Source organism: Macaca mulatta, chromosome 6, assembly GCF_049350105.2.
Source record: "Macaca mulatta isolate MMU2019108-1 chromosome 6, T2T-MMU8v2.0, whole genome shotgun sequence".
NCBI classification, from domain to species: Eukaryota; Metazoa; Chordata; class Mammalia; order Primates; family Cercopithecidae; genus Macaca; species Macaca mulatta.
Genome location: NC_133411.1, coordinates 75,485,480 through 75,510,907, shown reverse-complemented (window position 1 = coordinate 75,510,907; position 25,428 = coordinate 75,485,480). Strand labels below are relative to the sequence as shown.

At 36.1% G+C, this 25,428-nt stretch overlaps 1 long non-coding RNA gene across 1 annotated transcript in view; it reads right to left on the bottom strand.

The window, feature by feature from the left end:
- Positions 1-447: 447 nt before the first annotated feature.
- LOC144341445 (uncharacterized) overlaps positions 448-25,428 on the bottom strand; it is a 199,287-nt gene continuing 174,306 nt past the window's right edge. The window contains exons 4-5 of the long non-coding RNA XR_013418368.1: positions 4,818-4,921; positions 448-663 (exon numbers count right to left, since the gene is read on the bottom strand). This is a non-coding gene — a long non-coding RNA (uncharacterized LOC144341445). The remainder of the gene's footprint in view (positions 664-4,817; positions 4,922-25,428) is intronic.

The window sequence follows — 25,428 nt, the reverse complement described above, 5'->3', positions numbered from 1 at the left end:
GGTCCTATTCAACCAATTACATTATTTGTTATATTGTATTCATTCATTAAGGGCTCTTGTCTGATGCCGCAAAGTAAAAATCTTACTTTATTTAAGGTTGTTTACTTCATTGTGATTAGTGTGAATACTAATCAGCCAAAGAAGAAAAGGAAGGAAAGATCATTTGAGGACTCAAATAGTTTGTTAAAGGGAACAGCTTTATACTAGTCCTTGAAAAAGATTTTATCCATATTCTGTTTTAAAGAGGTTTGTAACATAAAGCATCCCCAGAGCTCTTCTCTTGGTCCCTGGCTTCTATTTAATAGTTGTTCCAGAACATTTTACAGTCATTCAGCTTGGTTTCCATTGATTTCTTTGACTGAACTGAGAAAATATCACAAAATGTTCTCATGCCATTGGGGTATTAAGGAGAAAGTACAATAATGTTCTTGAAATTTTTTTAAAAACCTTTATTTGTCTTATAGCCATGGCCAGACAGAAAACATTTTTTAAAGGAGAAATAAACAAATATCTTCTCTAGTCTTTCTTCTTAATTAAATAGATAAGAAACAGATAATGTTCTCCTTATGGGTAATATAAGCAAATAATTATGTATCAGTGGCAGATTTCTCACAGCGGCTTGATTGGTTTGACGTCATTCATACATAAGTAGACAGGAGAAACCTAAATGGAAAAAAAACCACTGATGCAGTTTGGGCCAGGGAATAACATTTAATAATGCAATACTAATGCACTGCAGTGATAAAACACAGGCATTCTTAAAATTTCCAGAGCTCTGCAGCAGACATTTGTTTGCGGTATAGATATTAGAGAACTGCATTTCCTTAAATTCTAGTACCATACGTACCTATAAATACTAAAGAGAACATAAATCATCATAGCTTTTATTCAATTAGTTTATGAAGATTCTATACTTAAAATTCGAATTTTCAGCAATGAAAGAGAGTGATAAACTTTCTTTAGTCTATTAATACTGATAAGAGAAAGTTATTCGTTTGACCTAAATCAAATACAAATTGGAAGGAATTGGAGGATTTCGCAGAACCAGGAGAAGAAAGAGAAGACAATGTAGACTAGAACCAATACTTCTTTTAGCCCCTTCTAGCTAAACTTTTCACCAGAACCTTGTCAAGAATTGGTGTCAAATACCAGTTGGCTCCACCTTTAAATATATCCAGAATCTGAGCAATCCTTATTACCACCACTGCCTTCACTCAGTGCAAGTTCTCAACTACATTACTGCAACAGCCTCTTAGTGATCTATTTCCAATCCTTAGTCTCTGCAGCCTAGTCTCAACCCAACAGACAGAATAATCATTTTAAAACTTAAAGCAGTTAGTTTATTTCTCATCTGCTCACAATCTTGCAATGGCTCCTAGTAATCACTTAAAAAGAAAAAAAAAGAGAGAGAGAGAGAGAGGAGAGGAGGGGAGGGGAGAGGAAAGGAGGGGAAGGGACAGGAGAGGAGAAGCTACAGCCAGCACAGTGGCTCATGCTGGTAATCCCAGAACTTTGGGAGGCCAAGGCAGGAGGATCGCTTGACTCCAAGAGTTTGCCTGGGCAATATGGTAAAACCCCATCTCTCCAAAAAAAAAAAAAAAATACAAAAATACAAAAATTAGCCAGGCGTGATGGTGCGCACCTATAGTCCCAGCTGCTCGGGAGGCTGAAGTGGGAGGATCACCTGAGCCTGGGAGGTCATGGCTGCAGTGAGCTGAGGTCATGTCACTGCACTCCAGCCTAGGTGATAGAGAAAGACTGTCTCAAAAAAAAAAAAAAAAGTTTTTATAATGGTGTATATGGTCTATGTATACAGGGGCAAAACCACCACCATCAGTCATTCAATAATCCTACCACATGGTCCAGTAACCAGGTCCATATTTATGCATATAGCAAAATAGGACACTTCCAGCATCTAGAGTATATGACTTTAAGGAGCCAGAAAGTCTTCCTCACTTTCAAACACTTGTGCCCTTCTTGCCGATGAATAATAGAAATTCAAGCAAGAGGCTCTTTATGTCTGACCTTATCACTTTAACCCTTGTTGAACAGCAAATATCCTTTAGAGAGGCAAAAATGTTTATTGTTAGAAATTTTCTATATTTAGGGTATACTAATTTCTCATACACTTTTTGGCAGTAAACTTTGATAGAAAAATAATATAGATGCTGCAGTAAGGAGAGAGGAAAATGTGATAAAATCTTATTGAATAAAGAGGCAGAGGCCGGGTGCGGTGGCTCAAGCCTGTAATCCCAGCACTTTGGGAGGCCGAGGCGGGCGGATCACAAGGTCAGGAGATCGAGACCACAGTGAAACCCCGTCTCTACTAAAAATACAAAAAATTAGCCGGGCGCGGTGGCGGGCGCCTGTAGTCCCAGCTACTCAGGAGGCTGAGGCAGGAGAATGGCGGGAACCCGGGAGGCGGAGCTTGCAGTGAGCCGAGATCGCGCCACTGCACTCCAGCCTGGGCAACAGCGTGAGACTCCGTCTCAAAAAAAAAATAAATAAATAAATAAAAATAAAGAGGCAGAACACACACAGTACAAACTTCAGTTGCATCATAATTTTACAAAGGGCCAAAACTAAAAATAATTAAAATTAAAAATTTAATGCTTTTCAAAATATTCACTATTGAAAATATTAGTACATGCTTATTGTAGCAATTCAATTAATACAAAAATACATAAAGAAAAAATAATTCTTACTTTCATCTCCAGCTATATTTCTATCACCATCAAGATACATTATTTTAACAGTTTAATGTACATCCTTCCACTGACAGACTTTTAAATTAAAAGTAAGCTTTTAATTATATATTCATTTAATATTAAATGAATTAAAACTTACAATCAATTCCTTTTTATCATTTACTCAGGCTAAGGCTGTTTTTTTTTAATCCTAGCTTTCTATAAAATATTTGAAGATGATTATTTTATTAAAAAGGAAGAAAAAGGAATTCAAATGCAAATGATCTATCATTACATCTCTCACTAAATCTGACAAACTCTAGCTTATTAAGCAATTTTTTGCTTAAGTTTGAGATTTTTGTCAAAGGTCATGCATTCTTCCAGAAGAAGGAAATCAAATGCTATCTTCCCAGTGGAAAATTTGCATAAATATTTTCCTTGTTTTTTACATTGAAAATACACTTGGAGAAATTAATGATGATTTCTGTGCTGGTTTGCACATGCCTTGCGCTCAGTAAGAACTCATTACAAATATTTCCTATAAGCCCTCATGACACATTCCTGGTTTTACAGATGAGACAACTGAGGATTGGAAAAGTGAAACACTTACCTAAGGTACACAGTAAGTGGCAGACCCAGCACGGAGAGACAGTTTAGTCTGGGGAGGCAGTACAGTACTATGCGGTAGTCAACAGGATGGGACTTTGGGTCCAGTCAAAATAGGGTTCAAATCTCAGCACAGCTATCTGATGTTGGATATTAGCCACCTTTGCATCATTTTAAACAATATTAACTAACATGTTTAGAATCACTACTAAGGAGTAGATATTACTCACAAGGAATTTCCAAAACTCAAAAGAGAATATGTTCAGACCAATGTTTTTCCGATATATAAGGAAGTGTCTGCAAAATATCACATTCAGCTTTTAATTTTCGGGTTTTTTTGTTTTTTAGTCAGATCTTTATACTTTCAAAATTGTGTTTTGGATTAAAATATTTTCTTTTTTTTTCTTTGTTAAAAACAAAAGGGAGGAAAATGCTTGTTTTCTTTTGAGAAAATGGAAAACTAACAAATTAACAAAGTCGCTACAGTCAGCTCAGCAGAATATAACTTTATATGTCTATAGCCTAGTAAATGACAATTTTGGTTTCTTGGAATCACATTAGAATATGGGAAAAGAAATAGGAATCAAGAGCATGGTTAGAGCCAGAACAAAACAAAAGTCAGAAGGCAAAGTGCTAGACTGAGATGCGGTGGAAACTAAGCAGACAGATGTAGCAGAACCATATTTAGAAATGAGAGGAAAATATCATCTCTCACTTATCCCTTCAAAGAGTTTATAATCTAGGACGAGATGACGAATACATTCTCTCATGTGTAAACTCCATCTGATTGATGGTAGCTGCCTAAAATGTTGTGCTGAAAGGGATGCTAAGGCTCTTTTTGGATTCAGAAAGTATTATGAAGATTCTTATTGTCTAACCTGGTCTTCAAATAGGGAATAGAACATATATGCGATGCATTTGCTATCTCTTGGTCAGGCAGACAGAGGAAATTGGACTAACAATCGCCAGCACTTGCTTTGCATCAGGTGCTTCAGACACAACCACTTAAATCCTCATAAATCCAATGAGGTTAAAATTACCATCTACATTTTACAGATGAGGAAAATCCTTCTCTGAGAAAATAACTGGTTGCTATTTGGAGAAAGAGAAAAACAAACAATGACTTTGCAATGGAGGGAAGGGAAGGCAATGAGTGTGTAGATGATTCTACACACTCATACGCATGAAAAGTGTGAGTCAGCTACTGCCATTCAGGGAGAGCCAGTGTACACATATGTCTTGCTATCCCAGTTTTCAACATTTCTTGTATTTAAGTTTCACAAATATTTCGCAGTCTAAATTGTCTCATCCTTCAAGATTTGCCATTATACTAATTATAAATTCTTTATAACTGATAAATAATGTTTCCCTTTGAAAATTATTTTAGAGTTTGAAAAGGACTTTATTCAAACTCTCTGATTACTACTCTAAGACCACAAAGAGATTTTATGACAATAGAAAAGAAAACATGCTAGCCTGAGAGTACAGACCTCATTAACAGTCTCAGCTTTATCAATAACTTACCTGATTTTGGATTAGTCACTCTCCCCATCTAGGCCTTAGTTTTCCCCACAGGGGATTGGACCATTCCCTCTAAGGTCTGTGTGGACTCCCAAAGCCTGTGATTTCTGTAAGTTCAAAATGCAATTCTTACTTTGAAAAGTCAGAGACGCTTTACTATGAATAATTAATATGCTGGTTGAAAATGAATAATAATTTTTTTCTTTGCTTCTTTTTTCAAATCATGTAAGACATTTTAAGACACAGAACATCTATTAGCTGCAAGCCCCTTGCTGGGCCTATAGAGCCAAGGAGAGTCATTCATTCCCTCAGTGTGTGTGCACTGAGCACTGGTTATGAATAAGGTGCTGTGTAAATGTGAAGGAAATCTAAAGTTGTATCAAGCATAATTTTGCTCTAATGACTAATAAATGTACTTAAGTAACTAAAACATATAGCAGAAAATAAGAAGAAACATAAAAGTTATACAGATAAATTGGTATGAAAGGTAGGAGAAAGGGTATATTACCTCTTATGGAACTATGGAAGGGGTCAAGAAGTCTCCATAGATAGAGCCTTGTGAGGTGGGTTTCAAAAATAAGTCTTAGCCAAATAGGGAAGAGTGTGAAGAGGAAGGTGATACAGGCAGATGGTTCACCATGAGCAAAGTGAGGAGGTGGAATAATGCAGTACATAAATAGAGAAGAGAAAAATTGTCCATTTTGGCTGGGTTGAAAAGTCCCAGAGGGCAGCAATGGTAAATGACAGTGGAAACTAGTATAGTCATCAGTGCCAAGCACAGGAATTAAGACTTTATTTTCTAAGTTTAGTCTTTTTGAGCAGCAGAGTAAAAACCTTAGCCATCTACCAGATTAATCTGGCAGTAGGATGTAAGATGCATGTAAGATGAATGCAGTTGAGAAGATCCTAAGTATGGAGAGGTCAGTGAGGAATGACTTCAAAGTGTAGCCAAGAATTAACAAGTAGCCGAAGCATCATTACAGTGAGAATGGAGAAAAAGGAGCAGATCCAAAAACTAATAACAATAAGAGCTAACATCTATTGGTGTTTACTATGCACCCTGTACTGTTCTGAGCCTAAGTCATTAGCTTATTTAATCTTCACAACATTCCTATAAAGCAAGTTTTATCATTCCGGTTTTACAGTTGCAAAATCTGAGAAACAGAAAGATTAAAAATCGCCTGACGTTACCCATTTAGAGACTCATCTGTGGGTCTAGAGTCTTGTTGCTTAATCATTCTATAATACTGCTCTCCTGCAGAAATAAGATTGACATAACTTGGCCACTGGTTAATAATCCTCTCAGGGAGTCACTGATTGTATACGCAATAAAAAATAACAAGTTAGTAAACAAAATACGTAACAAGTAAAATAAATATGCCCAGCTTACCTATAACATTTGCTCAACTCTTTAGAAATGCGTTACCAAATGAACAAGTCCACCAATCAAATAGTCATTCCTCTCAGCCCCACCTGCCATTGAATGTGCTGTTGCTCCCCAGGTGAAACATGTGAGAAATTCTTTTTTTAATTTAATAAGGGAAAAGAGTTTCTACCTCATCCCCATTATGTGATGGCTAATTTTATCCTTTGTGTGGCTTTATGCCAGGTAAGCCGAGGACATGGACTCAGTAGCAAACCCCTCCTACGTTTCTCTCAACCAGTCCCTTGACTATGTCAGCGACGGAGACACAGTCCTCTCCAGTTTTCAACCACAAGACCCAATTTGTGTTGAACCAGTGATTAGGAACAATGTGTCCTCAGCAAAGAACACATTCAAAGTGCCTATTTTTGAAGGAATGAAGCTCTACGTCTACAATTCCAATTTTCCTTAATTCTCAGAGGTAACCATGATACTTGTGAGAATAGGCAATGCCCCCCAAGTGACAACCTATCTGCAGTCCATATTTATGCTGCTACCACATCATTTTCTCTTTCGTTTATTTCACTGCTTTGTGTTTACTGGCTGTCAGTAACAATGCCTAGGAACACAATAACGTAAGCAACAGGAAATTCTGGGGAAAAGAGAAATGTCAGTGACTAAAAGTCAAAGATATTAATATCTAGATGCCAGTTACTTCTCTAATTTCAAAGAATAGGCCCTTTTTGGGCACCTCAGATTCAATGCTCCTGTTCTGAGTTGCTCTCTCGCATCTGCATTCCAGCTGGTGGAATTCAATGCAGGAAAGGGCACAGTTGCCATTTGATAAAACACATTGAATTCCCAGCAGGAAAAATTAACTGTCTTCACAATACTGTTCTTGATGTAAATATATTGCTTTTTTGAATTCCAAACACCTACTAATTTGCTTTAAATTGCCCTAATAATAATCATTGCTTAAAGTTGCAGCAGTGAAACAGCTTCTGCTTTTTGAAAAACCTAATTTTGACAGCAGGTGCCTGTTATGTCCTTGTAATTTTTCCTATAAAGATCATTATCCCTTAATTGTAAATTGCAGCTGCTTTGAGGGTATTTTGGTTCATGATGATGGTTTGATTGATTATTGAAGTTCCAATCCCACTGTGCTGAGGAGTCTAGTCTGTTGGGATTTCCAAAAAGCAGCATCAAAATATTTAATATAAACTCACATTAGTTCACTCTGTCACAAAACTTTCAGCCATGAGGTAACGTTGTTTATAAAACACAAAGATGATTATCTTTTCCTTTTTTGTCAAAAAATTTAAAAAATCAACAAAATATTTGTATGTGGCTTCAAATGATATGTTTCCTTAGCTTCTTACTCAAAACCAGATATGCTTTTGGAGTAAACTAGTTTAGACAAAGTGTTTTGTTTGAAGGATATTATTATATTTAAAGAGGAACAGGATTTCTCTAGATTTTAAAGAAAAAAATATGAAGATGGTAATATATTCAAGACTTTTCATGTTTTAAAAAGTAATAATACATAACCTCTTAGAAACTCAGTTTTGCTATGTTCTCTAAACTGTGTGATAAACATAAAAGGGAACAGATGTGTTACTTATTCTTGAAGCTCATCCAATTTTTATGTCGAAGACTCTGTAGCTACATGTCTATCTACATTTGTTTTTCATCAAAGACAGGGATGTTGAGTATGTTGATCTCAGAGACATTCTATCCTCTTTGGGGAGTCTACCCCAACAGAGGATAAACATATAAAATTGCCTCCTGTCCCAGTCCCATTCCTTTTCCAACTTCTTAAAGAGATTTAGCTGCATGACCTTTGGTAAATCCCTCAACTTCTCCATGCCTCAACTACCTCATCTATGAAACTGTGCTAACAATATAACCTGATTTGTGCAGACCAAATGATATAACCTACTTTACATTCTTAGAATAGTCACTGTCACACTTTAAGCACTCACATAATATGGACTATTTTATGTTCATTATTAAATAACTGCATATCCTTATTGAGCACACTCTTGGGACAGGCACTCTATGGGGTGGAAGAATGAAATATAGTCTCTATCCTCTAAGGGTGAGAGAGAAAACTGCAGCCAACTGCAGCATGCTTTTGCTTGGTCCCTAAGCTAAGAAGGAATTTTATATTTTAAAAGGTTTTAAAAAAATGGAGAAGAATATGCAACAAATACATGTAGTGGCCCTCAAAGTCTAAAATATTTGCCATTTGGTACTTTACAGAATACATTTTCCAAGTTCTGGCTCTGTAGGGAACAGAAATGTCCTGGTGAGGTAACCAGAAGAAGGCTACAATCTTTCCAGGGGCAGTAGGGGGAAGGGAATAGGAGAGGGGAGGAAAGAAGTCACGTAAGGTTTTAAGAAGAGGTTATATTTGAACTAGGATTTGTGGACTTGTAAAGTAGGTCAGATTTCATCAACATGAGAGGGAAAGTAGTATAGATAAAGAAAAAGCAAATCATAAAAACAATATAGTTGTATATTTTAGGAATTGTGGCTAATTGAGTATGACTTGATTATAGGTGCCTATGTGTGTAGGAGGTAGTGTGGGTGGGAAAGGGGAGAACTAATGGTCAAAAATTAGGGTGGAAAGAGCCATAACATAAAGGGCCTTAGATGCTCTACTAAAGATTAGAACTTTGGTTTGAAGGTAAAGAGTTATCACCAAAATTTTTTAAGCAGGGCAATGACAAAATCAAAACAGATTCAGAACAATAATTCAAGCCACAGTACACAAAATAAATTATAAAGAAACTTTGTCTTTGGGTCAAGATTGAATAACAGGAACCAGATTTAACATTCTGCCTGAAACAACAGCAAAAAAACCCTAGATAAAGTATATAAAACAAGGTTTTCAGAAATTGAAATAGACAGTGCCGGACAATGACTCCCAAGAGAGGAGAACAAAATGAACTAAGCCCTATTACTGCCCAAATTCCCATATAGAGAGAAGCTCCAGGCTTTAGCACAAGAGAAGGAAGATATAACCCACAATGAAGGGAAAAAAAATCAACAGAAACAGACCCAGAGATGACACCTATAATATAATTGGTTGACAAGTACATTAAAAGTGGTAACTATATTCCAAATATCCAAATACTGAAGTAGAAAAATGCTTGAGCATGCTAAATAGAGACATAAAAGTTTTTTAAGTACCTAAACCAAACTTCTAGAGCCATGAAAACAAAAACATAATAATGTTGGAGATGAAGAATAAACTAGATAGGAGTAACAGAAGGTTAGACACTATTGAAAAAAGTATCAGTGAACCTGAAAACATAGTATAAAAATAGCGCCCCACCACCACCCACAATCACCACCACCCACAATTGAAATGAGTATAGTGATCTGTGGGAGAACTTCAGCCTTCCTGATATGTATGCATTGGAGTCACTGAAGAAAGGGAGGATGGACAGAAAAAGTATTTGTAAAAACTACCACACAACATTTTTCAAAATGGATATAAACTATAAACCTACAGAATCAGAGTTAATGGATCCGAGCATAAGAAACATGCATAAAAAACACTGACGTTCATCATAATCCTCTTTGTTTTAAAACAGTGATAAATAGAAAAATTTAAAATCAGTCATGGGGGAAAATGACACATTACATACTGAAGATATAATAGTTGAAGAACAAAGACCAGAATAACAGCAGGGTTCTCTTTGGAAATAATGGAAGACAGAAGGCATTGAGCAACATTTTTTTAAAAGACTGGAAGAAAAGAAAAAAAACTATCAACCTGGAATTTTATACCCAGGAAAAATATTTTTCCAAAACCAAGATAAAATAAAGACTTTTTCATAACATAGAAAAGCTGAAAGAATTTATAATCAGCAGCCCTGTACTATAAGAAATGTTAAAAGAACTATTTCAGGATGAGGGAAATTGATACTGGATGGAAAGCTGGATATAAAAGTAATGAATAGCACTGGAAATGATTTTTTAAATTTTTTAAAATGTTTTTTAAAAGATAATTAAGGCCAAAACAATTACAGGGTATTATAGGATTTATGACATAATAGAAGATATATGAAAACAATTCCAAATTAAAAATGGAAAGAATTATTCAGCCTGATTAAAGACAGCTACAAAACCAACAGCTACATTATATTTAACGTTGAAAGACTGGCATCAAGAACAAGGGAAAAACGTTCTCTCTTGTCCCTTCTATTTGACATTGTACTAGAGATGCTAGCAAAATAAAGCAAGATGAAGAAACAAAGGAATCCTAATTAGGAAGAAGTAATTATGCTGAGTCAAAGAATTTATAAAAAGGGATACTTACATTAAATTCTAAAAAACACAAGCCATCTATTAAAAACCAGATCAATCATTGCTTGGGAATGGAGGTATGGGGGGTGGGGGAAGGAGAGATTACAAAGGGGTACATGGAAACATCTGAGGATGAAGGATATGGTTATTATTTTTATTGCAGTGATGGTTTCAAAACTCCTCAAACTGTATACTCTAAATATTTGTAGCTTATTATATGTCAATTATATTTCAGTAAATCTGAAAAATATTGCAAAAAGTAATTACATTCAGGGCTGAGATGCTGAGGCAGGAATTCATTCATCTAGGAGACAATGACATAGAGAAGTGAAAAAATTAAGAACAGAACTACAGAGATAACTTTGGGAATGAAGAGAATACACCAATATAAGATTTCCTTCTGAAATTGAATGGACAACTGGGCAACTGGGTGAATAGGGTAACTATGAATAGCATTAAAGAACATAGGAGAATGGTCTGATTAAAGAAGAAAGACAATGATTTGAGATCTAAACATGTCTTATGGGGCAGCAAATTGCACATTTCAGAAGTAGATACATCTACAGTGTTTGATTTCAGGAGAGCGATATGGGTTGGAGATTAAGATATTGGAATCATAAGCATATTTAGGAGAGAATTGAGGCTAAGGGAGTGGGCAAGAATGCCCAGGAAGAGATCTTGGATTAAGAAATAACTGAGAAAGTAGGGCTTTGGGAATATCGATGTTAAGGGATGAGCAATGGATTTTCTTCTCTAAGGCGGGTGTCAATTCTCTTTTCATCATCTTTGTCCTCTGACGGTCCCTATGAGAAACATGTTCACCCATCCAAACCCAAAGGGTGTACTCAGAGGTACAAAGAACAGCGAAAGTGAGACTTTTAATAGTGATCTTGCAAGATCGGGTGTCTGGTAGGCAGGCACACCCAGGGCAGCTACAGCAGGTAATTTATCTCCTAACACCCAAGTTCCTCTCTCGGTTCCTCACTGGTTGAGTACTATGAGGTTACAATCTTCCTGGGTGTCACCTAAGTTTCATTATCCCCTTTATAAGCTTATACCCCGTCCCCTTCTCTGCTTAAGTTTTGATTTCCCAATAATGAAACTTTCTTCTGTTTTATGGGCTGACACCTCCTCTACATTCTGTTCACTTATCATCACTTTCTAGGAGCATGAGCTGTGTGGCTTGTTACATCCACAGGCTAGCTGCCAGTGCTTAGATTTATCATGCCTTGAAAATGGACCACTTAAAATGTTTTCTTACAGTTCCCATTCTCTTGTTATCGTGTTATACTCTAATCTGAGTGTTCCAATCAGGAACATTAAGAACATCAGAAAATAAAATAGTATCTCCAACAACAGGAGATTCATTTCCCTCCAAGAACTGATAATATGTGTGTTTACAATTTCAGCTCAGTCTTGGATTAAAACATAACTGTTTCATCAGATTCTCAAGTGCGATACAAAATACATACTTAAGTCTTTTCAGGATATACACTGTACCTAAATTTTGGCATGTTTAGTGAGAGAGACAGCAGAGAATTGGGATATGCAGGAATGGAAGGAAAATTGGAATAAGTCTTAGAAGACCAGCTTCCTTATGCTGACAAATATTTTTTCAGCACCCACCACAGTGTATTGAGATTTTAATAAATATGAAAAAATTATTTTACTTCATCCTCCCAAAGATAATAGACAAGTAATTTTTAACTCTGAATTTATCTGTGCTTATCAAGAATAAAATGGGGAGAGTGAATTGAAATTTGTTTTTTATGGACCAAATAGAGATTATCTCACTTTAGGGAAAAAAACAACCCCTAGACTATGACCATTTCCTTCCCCATCTCCCACCGCTAGACCCAGTGGCTGGATATGCTTAGGGAAAACAAAACTGTTCACATAACCACTATTTCCAATGGCAAAACTTATATTTTGATTTCTAAGGAAAAATTCCAATGAACTAAACCCTTTTCATCCTTTTGTTCAATTAATTCAAACCTCTTAGCCTTGGAGGCATCAAAAACTAGTAAAATCCAAAATAAAGAGCTACAGAAAAAAAACACTGAGGGCGGAGGGGTGCTGTCTCCTGGTGTCACTATAATCTAGGGAGCATCTAGTCTTTGGAAGAGAAAAAATGTTGCAGTCAGCCAAGGCTGTTTCTTGCTGTCTGATATTTGACATTATCCTTTCCTTTTCCACCTTTCATAGCAGACCAAATTCAAATTCACTAAATTCTAATTTATCAAATAGACTCCCCTGCAAATTTAAAGATGAGTTCAAGTATTGGATAACACTTAATGTTTGGTTTTTGTTTTTGTATTCTTGAATCATACCCTAGACTGCAACTATCCCTTCTACCTATTCAATTCCAAAATCTAAGTGTTTCCAGAGTGGGTACAAGTAGAGAAGACAAAAATTGAGCTTCAGATACATGAAAAAGAAAAGCAATTCTAAATTTTGCTACTCAGGTACATGCTAGGACTCCCACAAGGCCATAGGAAGACAAGCTAATGATTCTCAAGGAATTTCTCTTTTGGTTGTCATTCCTGATCTTATAGTAACTGTGACTAATTTTGCAAGAAGAGAAGACATGGCATGGTAAAATCTTCATCCTCATAAAAGGATGTGTTACTTAGTAGATGTAATACAAGCAGACACTAACATTATTCACTGTTTTTAATCATCTGATATACACTGTTATCTGAGAAAGACAATTTAACTGAATGCCTGGAGGACAAATGGAGCTGATCTGGGGAGTAGAGTAAGAGGGAAGGAGTGGGGCTCCCACCCAGAGTGCAGAGGGGTGTGTGATGTAACCTCAAGAAGGAAGATTGAAGATTGGTTGGTCAGGGTTTCAATTTATTAGATTTCTTAGGCATTTTTGAGTTTTGAACGTTCTAGCAGATTCTTTCATTGTCTTTACCATTAAGTTTTCTTTCTTATATATCTCCTTTCCTTACTTTTAGCTTTCCTCTATTTCAAAATAATTAATAGTACTCAGACCTCCTACACAATGGTTCTCAAATAGATTCTACACTAAGTTAAGAATACGATATGAAAAGAGGAGACAGAGGAAGAGTCAATTAAATAACAATAGCCTAGAATAACTGCTATTTTAAGGATAAGTAATTCAAAAGCCTGGAATTACTCAAAAGAGGCAGCCCCTGAGGAAATATAGAACATAATCCATAAAAAGTAATTAAAACCTTCCTGGTGTACTCCAAAGTGGTCAGAAGAATTCAATTACAAACTTCATAGTTATATTATGAAGATTTACACCAAAGCTAGAAGCAAGAAGTGACCAAGCCAGGAAAGACTTAATCACAGAGGATCTTAATTACGTCTTCCCCAAGGAATCAATACTCTCCTCTTTCACAAAACCATTTTTCGTCATTTCTGAATAGTATTTACATTAACTTTTTCAAATGCCCTATAAAGTTCCCAAGAGACACCAATGGGGAGTGGTGAAACTGTCATGTTCAGATTTTCAATGAGGGAAGATAATGGGAGTATCCATATCTAGAGTGCTCAATTGTCATCAAAACATCAGTCAGAGTATACATCCAGTAAAACACACTGTGCCTGGTTGTATGAGCAAGATGAACAGCTCTTAACACAATGACACTTCGTATAAGCCCATTCTCATGCTGTTATGAAGAAACACCCGAGACTGGGTAACTTATTAAGAAAGAGGTTTAATTGACTCAAAGTTCCACATGGCTGGGGAAGCCTCAGGACACTTAGCAATCATGGCAGAAGGCACCTCTTCCCAGAGCAGCAGGAGAGAGAATGAGTGCCAAGCAAAGAGGGAAGCCCCTTATAAAACTATCAGATCTTGTGAGAACTCACTTACTATCACGAGAACGGCATGGGAGAAACCACCCTTTGGTTCAATTATCTCCACCTGGTCCCACCTTTGACACATGGGGATCATGACAATTCAAGGTGAGATTTGGGTGGGGTCACAGAGCCAAGCCATATCACACTTGGGATTGTCCATAAGGCCTAATTCATCCTAGAATAACTAATCTACAAATTTAGGGTTCTGCTCACCTCTAATCAAGCCTTAGATTTGAGGCATTAGAAGCAAAAGTCAATTAAACAACAAAGACAATGACATTGTTTTCAGAAAGCTTCTTTTGCAATACAGGACTTAATCCTGTATTGCAGAGAAGACAAGTCTTATTCCCTTACCAAAGACAATAATTCTAAGGATTTTTTGGCTTCAAGTGGGAAAAAACACAGATGCAACTGCCTTAATCAATTAGAAAATTTACATTTTCACATATCAAGAAGTGTACATTCAGAGGCCTTCTAGACACATACCAAACTGGGTTCTGGTTTGCAGCTCTGCAAACTACAACCCACAGGCCAAATCTGGCCTACTACTTTTCTTTCTAAATAAAGTTTTATTGGAACACGGCCAAGACCATTCATTAATGTATTGTTTATATAATACACAGCCAGGGACATTCATTTATGTATTATTCTGTGCTACAACAAGAGAGATGAGTAGTTGTGACACGGATCACATGGCCCACAGAGCCTAAAATATTTATTATCTGGACCTTTGCAGAAAAATAGTTGCTAACCCCTGCTATATCTCTATCTTCCTGTAATGCTCTAGGCTTTGCTCTCGTTCACATATTGGCTCTGTGCCCTGTCTTTGTACCCACTCCAGGTCAAAGGTGTCACTATGCAAGCCTGACAATATTTCTAGAGAGAATATAAGCCATATTTTTCTTGCGTCTTCTTGTAAGAACAAGGAAGCTTTTCCTAGAAGCCCATAGAACACTTTTATTCACATAGCTTTGGCCCAAAACATACCACAAGGCAGTACATGAACCAGTTATTGGCAAGGCAACTGAAATTGCCATGACTGGTTAGACCAATCAGAATCTTCTCTCTGGTATCGAGGGTTGGTCAGCCTCTCCTGAAGCGAATGGCCAACGTGCCAAGGATAAATGCCTAAACCAAATTAGGAGTCTCTTGAAGCAGAGGAAAGCAAGGAGAATGAATGTTGATTACTCCCCAAGGGTTGAGTTCTAGGAAAGATGAAAGAGTTGAGCTTGACCTGGATGCCTAGATCTTTCCCCTGTATATTTACAATGGAAAATGCTAACAAGAAAGTACTGAAAGGCATGAAGAGGACTCTAAAAAGGAACTATTGAGGGAATATATGCACCTATTTTGAGGTTTTCTACAATCAGCCCCACCAGTATCCAAAATAACAAATGCCTTATTGTCACATGGACCTACTGTAAAAACAAAAGTCATAAACTCCTTGGAAGAACAGAGGAAGAAAAAGAGAAGAACCAAGGTGTCGTCCTCCCAGAGAAAATTTACCAGAGTAATTCTCTGAACTCTTGTACTTCACAACTGTGTGACACTTATATTGAATACAAGGTATAATGCAGATCCAAATGACTTCTGCAAACTGTTGTTAGAAAAGAGCTCATAGGTATCCTTTTCACCCACCACAAATCAATAAACACTCATTACTCTGCAATATGTAAAAATATAAAATTATCATAGCATAAGTGAGATCTATAGTTCATGTTTTTATTTCCATGGGAAGACTTTTCATAATTTCAATAAGGGAAATAATTTTTAAACATTTCCCATGTGTAGTTCCTTCCTGATACAAGAGAGTACATGGCAAGTGATTTAAGAAAGGCGAATCTGGACAGATGGCAGTATATTCTCTCAGTTGCATAATTTCATGAGTCTGACCTATAATAACATGTATATTTGATACAACCCATTTAGCACTCAAAAGTACATTGTTATATCTTATTAACGTTTTCATTAAATTACAGGTTCCTTAACAGGTTGTGTTTTCCCCCGGTGTAGATATTTTGTTTCCTCCTGATGTATCCTACCCATAATACATGTTCAGTATAAACTGAATACAGAGCTCTACCTTTTTTTTTTTTAATGATCCACAGTTTTAAAAAGATTTGTGTTCCAAACTGTTATTTGTAAACTTGAACTTGAAATTCAAGTCCATTTTCTTCCTAAAACAACGTTAGAGGTATTAGTTAGGTCTCTAGCACAGCCTGTGAAAGACTTTAACAAATAATGTAGCTAACATTGGTTACCTTTACAACACAAAGCAGCAGAAAACCATATTCGTAAAAGGTTGCAATTGCCACTTTATAAGTTCGTGATTTAAAACCATAAAGAGTGCCTTTGAAGAGTAAAAGCATTCAGTGGTCATCATAACAAGGAGAGCCTCCACAGTAAAAACCACACAACAGGAGGACATACGTTCTAGCCCAAAACGCCACTCTCTTTCACAATCACTAGCATCAAAAATATTATCTGTTTGTGTGTATATCAGGATATGCTGAAAAATCACACCAGCACACTAGCAGTTTTCATCTTAAGAACAGTGAAATCAGTTCAAATAAATTATTAATTTTATTGTGACTCCTTTGCCAAGAAAAAGTCCACATCAGTTGCATTGGAGAAAGGAAAAGATAGCGTCAAGAGAAAAAACAGAGCATGATGAGAAACATTTATCAATTTATCAATTAGTGAGGACAATAGTTTTCAAAGTATTGGCACACCCACCAAAATTATACCAACTATAAATATTTGAGTTTACTCTGGTTTTAAGTCCTGCTTCTACAGTCTTTTGTTAAAAGGCTTCTCAATCTTAGGATCAAGTCTCATGACTACCCAACCAATTTTCTCTCTTCTCTTGGCTATATATCTGTTATAGGTAAAGAAATAACTATAATATTTCATTCTTTGCCTCTGATTATCAACTCAAAACCAGTTCTTAAAGTAAAATTTAAGTCATCATGCTGAAGGGGAGTTGCTTACTCCCTGCAGCTCTCCTGCAGTCTTATAATTAACATAATTAGCCAACTGTGGCTAAATGGGGAAATCATATAATTTGCTTTCCATGAACATGCCCTGGGCTGCCTCATCATTCTTCCCACTAATGGAGAAAGCAGAGATTTGGTAAACCTTGCTCTTCAATTGGATTCAAAGCAGAGAGTTCATTTCCAATTACTTATACTTTAAAAGTAGCTCAGGGTTGATTCTTTATTCACCAATATGTCTAATTAAAACACACAAAACATAATTACTGTCTAGGTGATATTTTATCTAAGCACAAATTCTTTGCAATCACCATATTAAAAGCAATAAACAAATTGAATAATAAACAGTGTATTGTTTTTGTAAAAGTGACGCCTGCTGACAAATAAATCAAGTTATAACAGGTAATTTTGAAAATCACCACAACTTCTCAAATTGACATTAATGTTCAATAGACAACTTTCTAGGTGTCTCTGCAGGCATATGGACAAATAAAAGATTGTCAAAGCCATATACATCAAGCTCATAGTTAACATCATACTCGATAGTGAAGAAGTTAAATTGTCTCTGTTTACAGATGACATTTGTGTGTCTGGCTTTTTGTATGTCAGGATATTATGAAAAAACCATACCAGTCACTAACAGTTTTTATCTGAAAAACAGTGATACAATTCAAATAAATTAATATTTTCACTTTGTTTCATTTTCTTTTTTCTTTTAGGTATAGAAAACTCTCCTTTCTTTTGTTTGGTTTTTATTATACTTTAAGTTCTAGGGTACATGTGCACAACATGCAGGTTTGTTACTTATGTATACATGCGCCATGTTGGTGTGCTGCACCCATTAATGCGTAATCTGCATTAGGTACATCTCCTAAGGCTATCCCTCCCCTCTACCCCCTCCCGCCACCCCACTACAGGCCCCAGTGTGTGATGTTCCCCTTCCTGTGTCCAAGTGTTCTCATTATTCAATTCCCACCTATGAGTGAGAACAGGCGGTGTTTGGTTTTTTGTCCTTGCAATAGTTTGCTGAGAATGATGGTTTCCAGCTTCATCCATGTCCCTACAAAGGACATGAACTTATCCTCTTTTATGACTGCATAGTATTCCATGGTGTATATGTGCCACATTTTCTTAATCCAGTCTGTCACTGATGGACATTTGGGTTGGTTCCAAGTCTTTGCTATCGTGAATAGTGCCGCAATAAACATAAGTGTGCATGTGTCTTTATAGCAGCATGATTTATAAGCCTTTGGGTATATACCCAGTAATGGGATGGCTGGGTCAAATGGTATTTCTAGTTCTAGATCCTTGAGGAATTGCCACACTGTCTTCCACAATGGTTGAACTAGTTTAAAGTCCCACTAACAGTGTAAAAGTGTTCCTATTTCTCCACATCCTCTCCAGCACCTGTTGTTTCCTGACTTTTTCATGATCTCCATTCTAACTGGTGTGAGATGGTATCTCATTGTGGTTTCGATTTGCATTTCTCTGATGGTCAGTGATGATGAGCATTTTTTCATGTGTCTGTTGCCTACATAAATGTCTTCTTTTGAGAAATGTCTGTTCATATCCTTTGCCCAGGTTTTGATGGGGTTGTTTTCTTCTTGTAAATTTGTTTGAGTTCTTTGTAGATTCTGGATATTAGCCCTTTGTCAGATGAGTAGACTGCAAAATCTTTCTCCCGTTCTGTAGGTTGCCTGTTCACTCTGATGGTAGTTTCTTTTGCTGTGCAGAAGCTCTTTAGTTTAATTAGATCCCATTTGTCAATTTTGGCTTTTGTTGCCATTGCTTTTGGTGTTTTAGACATGAAGTCCTTGCCCATGCCTATGTCCTGAATGGTATTGCCTAGGTTTTCTTCTAGGGTTTTGATGGTTTTAGGTCTAACATTTAAGTCTTAAACCATCTTGAATTCTACACCTCTCATGTCTCTTCACTGTGCCAGACTAGAGTCAAGTTCAACAGGGTCTTCTTTCCCTGCTGATTCTGCCAAACCTGTTCCCTTGGCTGTGGTTTTGCTGGATATTAGGTAGGGACAGTGGGAATCTCGTTCATCCATTCATGCACGTCACTAATTAGATGATGAGGCATTTGGCTACCTTAAGAAAATCATAGTTACTCCAGCCATTTACCCGTGCTTCATTGAATTTCTTCACTTTGACATTCAGAGCACTGGACAGAAATCACATCGCGTCAACATCCGCTGCCGGCCTTCGCGAACTCTCATTTCTTTAATATATAGAAAACCCTAAAGACTCCCACAAAACAACTATTAGAACTAATAAATTAATTCAGTAAAGTTGCAGGACACAAAATCAACATACAAAATCAGTAATATTTCTATACACTAACAACACACTATCTGAAAAATATATCAAGAAAACAATTCCATTTATAATAGCTACAAAAAATACTTAAGAATACATTTAATCAAAAAGATGAAAGATATGTACACTGAAAACCATAAAACACTGATGAAAGAAATAGATAAACACAAATAAAAAGAAAGATATCTCAGGTTCATAGATTGGAATAACTAATATTGTTCAAATGTCCATACTACCCAAAGTAATCTATATATTGAATGCAATCATTATCAAAATGCCAATGGCATTTTTACAGAAATAATAAAAGCTATCCTAAAATTTGTATTGGATAACCACAAAACAACCTAATAGCCAAAGCTATCTTGAGTAAAAAAAGATCAAAATGGAGGCACCATACTACCTGATTTGAAAAACTACTACAAAGCTATAGTAAGTAAAATAACATGGTTACTAACATAAAAACAGACACAGAGACCAATGAAACAAAAGAGAAACGCCAGAAATAAATCAATACATTTAGTCAATTGATTTTCAACCAAGATAAGAAGAATACAAAATGGGGAAAGGATAGTCTCGTCAATCAATGGCGCTAGAAAAACTGGATATCCACATGCAGAAGAATGAAATGAGACACCCTTCTCACACTATATACAAAAATCAACTCCAACCGGATTAAAGACTTAAATGTAAGACCTAAAATTAAAACTATTTCAAGAAAACATAGGAGAAAATCTCCATGACATTTGTTAGCGCAAAGATTTTTTTTAATATGATGCCAAAAGCATAGGCAACAAAAGCAAAATAGTCTAATAAGAGTACGTCAAACTAAAAAGCCTCTGTTCAACCAAGGAATTAATCAACAGAGTGAAGAGACAACCTACAAAATGGGAGAATATATTTGCAACTACAGCTAATAAAGGGTTAATATCCAGAATGCATAAGGAACTCAAACAACTCAATAGCAACAAAGCAAATAACCCTATAAAGAGACCTGAGCAGACATTTCTCAAAAGAAGATACACAAATGGCCAAATATAAGAAAAATGCTCAACTTCACTAATCATTAGAGAAATGAAAATTAAAACCACAATGAGATATCGCCTCACACCTATTAGAATGGCTATTACTAAAAAGACAAAAAGTAACAAGTGTTGGCAAGAATGCAAAGAAAAGAGAATCTTTGTCCACTGTTGCTAGGAATGTAAACAAGTATGGCCATAATGGAAGACATTATGGAGGATCCTCAAAATAATTAAAAATGGAACTACCATACAACCCATCAATCCCACTTTAGTGTATATCCAAAGGAATTAAAACCAGTTGTCAAAGAGATATCTGCACTACCATGTTCATTGCATTATTCACAATAGCCAAGATATGGAATCAACCTACGTTTTCACTAGTGGAGGAATAAACAAAGAAAATGTGATACACACACACACACACACACACACACACACAAATACTATTCTGCATTACAAAAGAAGAAAATCTTGCCATTTGCAACAACACTGATGAACTTGGAGGACATCATGTTAAGTGAAATAAACCAGGCACAGAAAGACAAATATCATAGAATCTTATGTGTGGAGTGTTAAAAAAGTCAAACTCATAGAAACAGTAAAATGGAGATTACTAGAGGCTGGGGGATGGAAGTAAAAGGACACCAAATTTCAGTTAGAAGAAATAAGTTCAAGAGATCTATTGTACATCATGGTAACTAGATTTAATTACAATACATTATATATTTGAAAATTGCCAAAAGAGTAGATTTTAAGTGTTCTCACTACAAAGAAACAAGCATGTGAGGTAATCCATATGTTAAATAGCTTAATATAACTATTCCACAATGTGTCTGTGTGTATATGTGTATATTACATAAACATCATGTCATACACCATATATATGTATACACACACACACACACACACACACACACTCTTTTACTTGTCAATTAGCAAAAATAAATAATTTTTAAAAGATGTAGTTTTGGGCTGTGGCCCATGACAGCTTTATCAGTCTCCTTTGAGTAGGAGGGCCCACCTTTGAGTAGGAGGGCTCACCCTTTAGTGGGGGCTTTTTCACCTTGGTACCAAGGCTATTTTGAACTGGATAATTCTTTGTTGTGGGGGTTGTCCTGTGCTTTTCGGGATGTTTAGCAGCATCCCTAGATTCTGCCCACTAGATGCCAGTAGCACCCTCACACCCCTGCCAAGTTATGACAAACAAAAATGTCTCCAAACATAGTCAAACATCCCCTGAGGAGTAAAATCATCCCCAGGTGAAAATCAGTTTTCAAGTAATGAGACTGGTTTTGGTGTTTCTTCTTGGCAGGACAATTTCAGGCCCCAGTATGCCAGAGGAGCTGAACTCCAGGTTGCCACTTCCTGCTTCCAAAGTAGAATTCAGAAAGATGTGGCTTCAGCCTCATGCACTGATTCTCATTCATCTCTATACATGTGGGGGTCAAGGAGATACTCCTCTTGTTTTGAATGACAGCTATGTCTGGTTGGTTTTCTTCTTTAAACTTTCTATCTATCATTGCTACATGTTTGAAGTAGAGGAGGGATGTTAAGGTGTGAACTTAGGAAGCCAAATGGACTGGAAGTCAGTAAGTCCAAATCTAATCTTTTGTTTTGTTTCAAACTAAGTTTTCCCCTTCATTAGTCATTAGAGTTTTTAATGTCCAGGAAATCAGAATGTGTTTGAATTTCTACAGCCTTGCTAGCTAGAAGCAAATTATACTTATAAATATCAATTTACTAACAAGAAAAATGTGATTTATTTTAATAGGGAATAAGAGCAGCAGCAGAAATGACAGCTACACCAATCAGCATGCATTGAACACTTCATATTGATGCCAGGGAAACACGTTATCTCATTTAATTCTAAGAAGAGTCCCAAGATGAAGATAATATTTTAAAGTTAATGAAGCAGAAGTTTAGAGGTATCCCTAGTTATCAGTCAATTCAGTGAAGAAGCCAGGATTCAAATCTAATTTTAAATCGTGGGCTGTTAACAATTTTCCTCTATAGCCTCCCTACAGTACTCTACGTAGCATGAATAATTAATGATGAGATCATCGTTGGTTAGTGATCTTTAATGCACATACCTTGATGCAAAACAGCGTCACTACCACCACTACTTCCATGTCAACCACCACCTCCACCACCGTTCTATCTCCATTGCCACCATTACTATTTACTGAGGACTCATGACCGTAAGCCAATATTAGGGTCTGGGGATGGGGCTTGCCTCCTCTCTCTCAAAAATCAGCTTCATGAAAGCAGAAAAAAAAATGGGCAGATGGGATTTACAGACAAAGAACATTTTATTAAACTAGATCCATATTATATAGTATACTTTTGAATAAAAACTTGAATTTGATTTTACTTGAATGTAACAGAAGAAAACAAAGACTGAAGAAATAGCTACACTTCAGACAGATTCTTCCAATTAAAAATGTAATACGTAAAACCTTTAAGAATTAGAAAAATTTTAACTTTAGTCAATACTCATTGACACCCTGTAAGAGAAAAAGTTTTAATCTCACATTTTTTCCTCCTTATCTTCCTTCACATCTTGTTTTTCGTTAGTTACATTATTTTTATATGCTCAATGTTTCTACCATCTTGATTCAGTTCTACAATCAAAATTCTCACAATTGTTGCCAGTTTAAAAGTGAAAAAGATTTAAAGCATAATGTTAGTTCTATTACAACAACCTTTCCATTTGTTCTTTGTTTGATTCACCTCTTGGTTGGCTGAATTTCATAGTATAGAATATTATTCAAGAAGAACTCTATTTTCCTGAATTATTTTATTTTCAAGGAGGTCAGTCTGTTGTCTTTGGACCTGAAAGACAATTTGATCTGATACATGAATTTTACTTCTTACTCATTTCCCTTGAACTTTCTAGAGAATATTAAACTGTCTTATATTACTTATTACTGCTATGGAGAAGGTATTTGGAATTAGGATACTAAAAAAAAACATAAATATCTTCTATAATTTAAAAATGTTTAAAACAGAAGATAAACATTACTAAAATTTGCAGGTGGGCAGCAACAGAATATTATTAAAGAGAATAGAAAACATAATTTTTTGCACCCATATCTTCCCCAAGTTATTCATTCAACTGTATAAAAATATTTATTCAATGCCAACTATATGCTATATGAGGTGATGAACATCTGGCAATTCCAAAGTTATATCCTTACCTGTAAAATGGAGATTCAACAATATCTACCACATGATTACTCTATTAAATAAGAAAATATGCATACCAGTTAGGTGCTTAACACAATTGCTCAGTAAACTGTATATGCATTTATACATGTACCGTGATTTGGTAGCAAATGTTTAATAACTAGCTGGGGACAGGGGTATCTGATTTATAACATTTACTAATTTACATGGTTTAAATTATCTTACTATTCCAAGCTCCCAATATAATTTTGTTAAGCAGGTTGCTAGGAAGAGATGGGCATATTCAGAGCACTATCTAGCATTAGGAAAGGAGAAAACAAAAGCTAGAGTGAGTGAGAGAGAAACTTCAGGGCTTGAGTTTTATAGGAAATGAGATGTGAGAGATACAATCTCTCAAATACAGGACAATATAAATTCTAGGAGTGAAAAATAAATAATAAGAGATTTATAAGAATTTATAATAAGAGACTATCACATGGAAACCTAGTTAAGGGACATTTTTGAAGAGGTGACTTTTGGGCTGATTACTAAAGAATGAGCAGGTATTTTCAGTCAAAGGTGGGGAAAGGTGTCCCAGGAATTGAAATACTAGGCCCATGAGATGGGCAAAAAGCATTTTTCAAAAATTAAGAACTAAGAACCTATCATGAGCAAAGAAAGAAGCAAAACATGAGGCCAGAGAAGCAGGTGAGAGTCAGATCCCACAGAACCTCGTGCACCAGCGACATGAACAAGTTTGGATTTGATTCTAAGTTCAATAAGACGTCATTGCAAACTTCAAACAGAAGAGAAATTCCCTTCTGCAGTGTGGAAAAAGAATTTAGAACAAAAGTAAGGACGATGAAGAATTATTAGAAAAATAAGGAACAATTAGGATGCTCAAGGCAGGAAGCTGTGAAAATATTTGCAGGAGAAATGTGACTGTGAGTTGAGCCAGTATAGGGATGAAAAAGATGGAGAGACACAGAGAGATTCAAAATATGCTTAAAGAAATCATCAGGATATGGGGATTGAGGGAGAAAGAGATGTCAAAGATGACTTCCAACTTCTGGCTTATACAACTGGGTTGATAGAAGTGCCATCTATGGAGAGAAGGAAAGCTATGGAGCATCTTTGGAGAAAAGATTATGTTTGAGATGCCCATGGTACCTTCAAATGAATTTTAGAATAGACTTTTGAATATGTGGTCTGGTCTCCGTTTGAACCTGAAATTGAAATTTGGGATTTATCTATATAGAGCTAGTATTTAAACAATGATATAGATGAAAATGCCTAGAGGAAGAGTCTGAGTTGAACCAGAAAGGGGCCCAGGACTCAGTCTGTAGCTCCAGTTATTGACTGGTAAGGAAAGGAGGCACCACCAAAGGAGACTGGGAAAGAGCAGTCAGAAGACAAGGAAGGATTCGAAAAAGAGTGGCATTATGAAGACAGAGAAAAAAAATTCGAAGAAAGGGAATAGGTAACCATTGAGAGGTCATAAAAAATGACTAAAATGTCCACTGGATTTAGCAACTTGGGAAGTTATTGATAACTTTAGTGAAAAATGTTTCTGGGTTGGAACTGAGGTACAGA